This window comes from Anomaloglossus baeobatrachus, chromosome 7, assembly GCF_048569485.1.
Source record: "Anomaloglossus baeobatrachus isolate aAnoBae1 chromosome 7, aAnoBae1.hap1, whole genome shotgun sequence".
NCBI classification, from domain to species: domain Eukaryota; kingdom Metazoa; phylum Chordata; class Amphibia; order Anura; family Aromobatidae; genus Anomaloglossus; species Anomaloglossus baeobatrachus.
In genome coordinates this window covers 67550760-67556759 of record NC_134359.1, presented here as the reverse complement: position 1 = coordinate 67556759, position 6000 = coordinate 67550760, and positions in this window count along the sequence as shown.

The following is a 6000-nucleotide window of genomic DNA, read 5'->3' as shown; positions in this document are numbered from 1 at the left end:
GGCTTTACACGTTGCGACGTCGTTACCGGCGCCGGATGTGCATCACTTTCGATTTGACCCCGACGATATCGCAGTAGCGATGTCGCAACGTGCAAAGTACCCCTAATTCCTGTTAAGTGTTGGTCGCAGTGTACCAAAAACATTTACCAAAAAATATATATAAATCACAAAAAACACACGAGGGGAATACTGTACAGTACGAACTGTAGGACATTTCTCCAGAATTGAGAACTCTGTATACACAATTCCATCTGGAAAATCTTTATACACTGGTCTTGTGTGCTTCTGGGATGTTTAAAGTTTTGGAAATCTTTTTGTAACCAAATCCAGCTTTAAACTTCTCCACAACAGTATCACGGACCTGCCTGTTGTGTTCCTTGGTCTTCATGATGCTCTCTGTGCTTTAAACAGAACACTGAGACTATCACAGAGCAGGTGCATTTATACGGAGACTTGATTACACACAGGTGGCTTATATTTATCATCAGTCATTTAGGACAACATTGGATCATTCAGAGATCCTCAATGAACTTCTGGAGTGAGTTTGCTGCACTGAAAGTAAAGGGGATGAATAATATTGCACGCCCCAATTTTCAGTTATTTATTTTTTTAAAAAAGTTTAAAACAAGCAATAAATTTCGTTCAACTTCTCAATTGTGTCCCACTTGTTCTTGATTTTGTATCGCACTCCACTCACAACGATTTTCATGCCGTGAGGCTTAGGCCATAACATTAACATTTTTATCTTTATGCTTGAAGCCTGAAATGTGGGAAAAGGCTGAAAAATTCAAAGGGAGCTGAATACTTTCGCAAGGCACTGTACTTTCTATTTATCACAATGGGACAGTTTCTGCCGCATGTACATGGAATTCTGCAAGCTTCACTGAAGACATTTTTACAGCAAATTTGCAACGTGCAAATCTATCCTAACAATGTTTACTTTGATTCCATTTAAACTAATAAGAAAAAACGTGATCATGTGTTTCATCATGTCTACAAATACTAATCCGCTTATCAGCCCCACAGTCTTCAGGTAGCAAAAAATTATATACTCTTTATGCAAATAAGGGAGACTGAGCCTCCGGAAGTGTGCAGAGACAATGCAGATTTACCCAAAATGCTATAGATTTCCCAGGAAATCAAATACATTTCAAATTTGTGCATTGTCATCAACAGATATAGATACCAAAATAATCAAAATTTGCCATGCTAGAACAATACACTGTATAATTAACATAATCATGTATTAACGAGAACCTATTCTAAAGGCCCCGTTACACGCAATGATGTATCTAACGATATATCGCCGGGGTCATGGATTCCGTGACGCACATCCGGCATCGTTAGCGACGTCGTTGCGTGCGACACCAATGAACGGCCGTTAACGATCAAAAATACTCACCTTATCGTCCATCGTTGACACGTCGTTCATTTTCAAGAACTCGCTGATTGTTGAGCACGCAGGTTGTTCGTCGTTCCCGAGGCAGCACACATCGCTATGTGTGACACCTCGGGAATGATGAACTACAGCTTACCTGCGGCCGCCGGCAACGAGGAAGGAGGTGGGCGGGATGTTACGGCCGCTCATCTCCGCCCCTCTGCTTCTATTCGGCGGCCGCTTAGTGACGCCGCTGTGACGCTGCACGAACCGCCCCCTTAGAAAGGAGGTGGTTCGCCGGCCACAGCGACGTTGCTAGGCAGGTAAGTCCGTGTGATGGCTCCTAACAATTTTGTGCGCCACGGGCAGCAATTTGCCCGTGACACACAAACGATGGGGGCGGGTGCTTTCACCAGCAACATCACTGCGTTTAAAGCCCCCTAACATGTCGTGTAACACAGTGGGCGTCTAGGTCCTGACATGCTCATTGATCATTCAAAAGGCCCCCCTGAAATGCTGCAGCTTGCCATGTTGACGCCCTCAGCTCCTGAGCCTGCAAAATGCAGTGTATGGACTCAATAGAAAGTATATGAGTCTGTACATATAGTGGAGTGCAGGCTTATAGTCTTTATATTGAGTCCATGCATTGTTCTGTGTGCACAGGAGCTTATGAGCTGTATGTTTCAGAGTGTTTTTTGAGCAGTGAGGATCTCAGGACCTAGAACCCCACTGATCTGCAAGACACATTAGATAATACTTATTATTTTTTAAAAATAAATAAATAATAGGCAATCTTTGAAAGGGATTCTGTCAACAGACTTTTGATATTTAATCTGAGAGCAGGATGATGTAGGGGCGGAGACCCCAATTCCAGTGATGTATCACTTTCTAGGCTGTGTTTTGCTGTTTCAATCAAATCAGTGTTTTATCCACAGGAAGTTATCATCAAAGAACTATGTGGATAAGAAAAAACTGTGATTCTACCACAGCTGCTGCACTCAGTAAACTAAGTGATACATCACTAGAAGAGTCTCTGTCCCCACATTATGCTGCTGTCAGATTACATTGAAAAAAATTGGTGACAGATTCCCTTTAAATATTAGGCTACATTCACATTTCCAATTGCACATTCTGTTTGATTAATATGAGTTTGGCTGGGTTCTGTTTTGTGAAATTTTTAGATTGTAAGAAAAAGTGCACAATACCAACAACTAAAGCCAGCTTTACACCTTAGGCGGGCTTTGCACGTTGTGACATCGCAAGCCGATGCTGCGATGTCGCACGCGATAGTCCCCACCCCCGTCGCAGGTACAATATCTTGTGAAAGCTGGAGTAGCGAAAATTATCGCTACTCCAGCTTCACATGCACTCACCTGCCCTGCGACCGTCGCTCTGGCCGGCGACCCGCCTCCTTCCTAAGGGGGCGGGTCGTGCGGCGTCATAGCGACGTCACACGACAGGCGGCCAATAGCGGCGGAGGGGCGGAGATGAGCAGGATGTAAACAACCCGCCCACCTCCTTCCTTCCGTATAGCCGCCCGCGGCAGGTAAGGAGATGTTCCTCGTTCCAGAGGCTTCATACACAGCGATGTGTGCTGCCGCAGGAATGAGGAACAACATCGTACCTGTCGCTGCCCCGGCATTATGGAAATGTCGGTGAATGCAACGATGATACGATAATGACGTTTTTGCGCTCGTTCATCGTATCATCTAGCATTTACACAGTACGATGTCGAAAGTGACGCCGGATGTGCGTCACTTTCGATTTGACCCCACCGACATCACACGTGCGATGTCGCAACGTGCACAGCCGCCCTTACAATTAGGTGTGCGATCTCGTATGCGATGTGACACGCCCAGGTCGCATATGCGATTGAATGAGATTGCACGTAGGTCGGTCATTTGCTGTCACACGTGCGTTAGTAGTCTATGTTAAATTGATCAATTTTGTGTGCGATCCTTTAGATCATGTGTTCTGTGACGTATGCATTGGGCACCCTTTTTTTTTTTTTTTTTTTTTTTATTTATTGACTTGCCAAGCGTGTGTAATATGTAGGGATGCGTTTTTACTATGTCATCTGCCATTCAGCTCTGCTACATGGCCGCTGACAGCAGACACAGACAGCCATGTAGCAGAGCTGAATGGCCGATGACAGCAGACACAGAAGAGCCGCACGATCAGAATGAACTCGGGTTAACTTCACCCGACTTCATTGTCATGCTGCGGCTCTGTCTGTGCCGCGTCCTGATTAGCGGTCACCAGTGAAGGACTCACCGGTGACCGCTAATCCCCTGAGTAACTGAATTAAGCAGCCCTCTCTCATATACTCACCGATCCCCGATGCGGCGCTGCACGGCATTCACACTGCTCCGGCGGCTTTTACTATTTTGAAAAAGCCGGCCGCCCATTAAACAATCTCGTATTCCCTGCTTTCCCCGCCCACCGGCGCCTATGATTGGTTGCAGTGAGACACGCCCCCACGCTGAGTGACAGGTGTCTCACTGCACCCAATCACAGCAGCCGTTGGGCGTGTCTATACTGTGCAGTGACATAAATAATTAAATAATTAAGAAAACCGGCGTGCGGTCCCCCCCAATTTTAAAACCAGCCAGATAAAGCCATACGGCTGAAGGCTGGTATTCTCAGGATGGGGAGCTCCACGTTATGGGGAGCCCCCCAGCCTAACAATATCAGCCAGCAGCCGCCCAGAAGTGCCGCATACATTAGATGCGACAGTTCTGGGACTGTACCCGGCTCTTCCCGATTTGCCCTGGTGCGTTGGCAAATCGGGGTAATAAGGAGTTAATGGCAGCCCATAGCTGCCACTAAATCCTAGATTAATCATGTCAGGCGTCTCCCGAGATACCTTCTATGATTAATCTGTAAGTGACAGTAAATAAACACACACCCCCGAAAATATCCTTTATTAGAAATAAAAAACACAAACATATACCCTGGTTCACCACTTTAATAAGCCCGAAAAAGCCCTCCATGTCTGTCGTAATCCACGGACCTCCAGCGTCGCATCCAGCTCTGCTGCATGAAGGTGACAGGAGCTGCTGAAGACACCGCCGCTCCTGTCAGCTCCACGCAGCAAATGAGGTGAGTAGCGCGATCAGCTGAGCTGTCACTGAGGTTACCCGCGGCCACCGCTGTATCCAGTGACAGCGGGTAACCTTAGTGACAGCTCAGCTGATCGCGCTATTCCCTTCATTAGCTGCGTGGAGCTGACAGGAGCGGCGGTGTCTTCAGCAGCTCCTGTCACCTTCATGCAGCAGAGCTGGATTCCTTACTAACCAGAATTCCAAAATGCCTGTCTACTATTTCATTCATTTTCTCCTCTTGATGTTTAAAACTTGACTTGGACAAACAGAATTCATCTTTCCGCCATCTCACTCAACTCCTCCCAGCAGACCTATCCATCGGAGTCAATGGCTGCTCACTCTTCCCAGTCCCGCAAGCTCGCTGCCTCAGTGTAACACTTGACTGTTCTCGTTTTCAAGCGACATATCCAAGCTCTTCCCACCTACAGTCGACTCCAACTCAAAAATATTTCCTGGATCCGTACATTCCTTAACTAAGATTCTGCAAATACAATAGTGTATACCCTCGTCATCTCCCACCTTGACTACTGTAACCTCCTGCTTTGTGGCCTCCCTTCTAACACTCTTGTACCCCTCCAATCTACGTATCTAAACTCTGCTGCCTGCTAATCCACCTCTCCCCCCGCTATTCCCCGGTGTCTCCTCTATGCGAACCCCTTCACTGGCTTCCCATTGCCCAAAGACTCCAGTTAAAACCCTAACTATGACATACAAAGCCGTTCACAACCTGTCTCCTGTACACAATCTCCAATCCTCACAAGATCTCCTTCTCTACTCCTCTCTTATCTCCTATTCTCACAGTGGCATGAAAGATTTCTCCTGTGCCTCCTCCATATTCTGGAACTCTGTACCCCAACATAACAGACTCTTGCCTACCGTGGAAATCTTCAAAAGAAACCTGAAGACCAACCTCTTCCGACAAGCCTACAACCTGCAGTAACCGTCATTCCACTATACCGCTGCACGACCAGCTCTGTCCTCACCTACTGTATCCTCACCCATCCCCTGTAAACTGTGAGCCCTAGCGGGCAGGGTCCGCTCTCTTCCTGTAACACTTTGTGCCTTGTATTGTGCATGATTATGGTGCTTGATTTTAAAATGTAAACCCCTTTTCACATATAAAGCGCCATGGAATAAATAGCGGTATAAAAATAAATAATAATATTGTAGAAAGAGCTAAAAAATGGAATATGTGAATGTTAATGTGAACTTAGACTTACAGTTTATGGATTGCAAAACTGGATGTTTAAGAGCTACTTTCACACAGTGACTACCAGGTTTCTTTCTGCCAGGTATAAGGCAACTCACTGCGAGCGCTGCAACACACGGGGTACAACGGGAACACGATACAATGGTGGACCTCGGCGCTAGAGAGAGGGGAGCGGAGTCACCTCTTAAAACTGACCTGAGGCCGATTCCTGCAGTCCCTAATGTCCCTATATGTGTCGCTGATCAGTTGCCTAGCCCCTCGCTTGCCCTGAACTCACCCTGGCTAGTGAGGAGGCCGGCAAGAGCCCA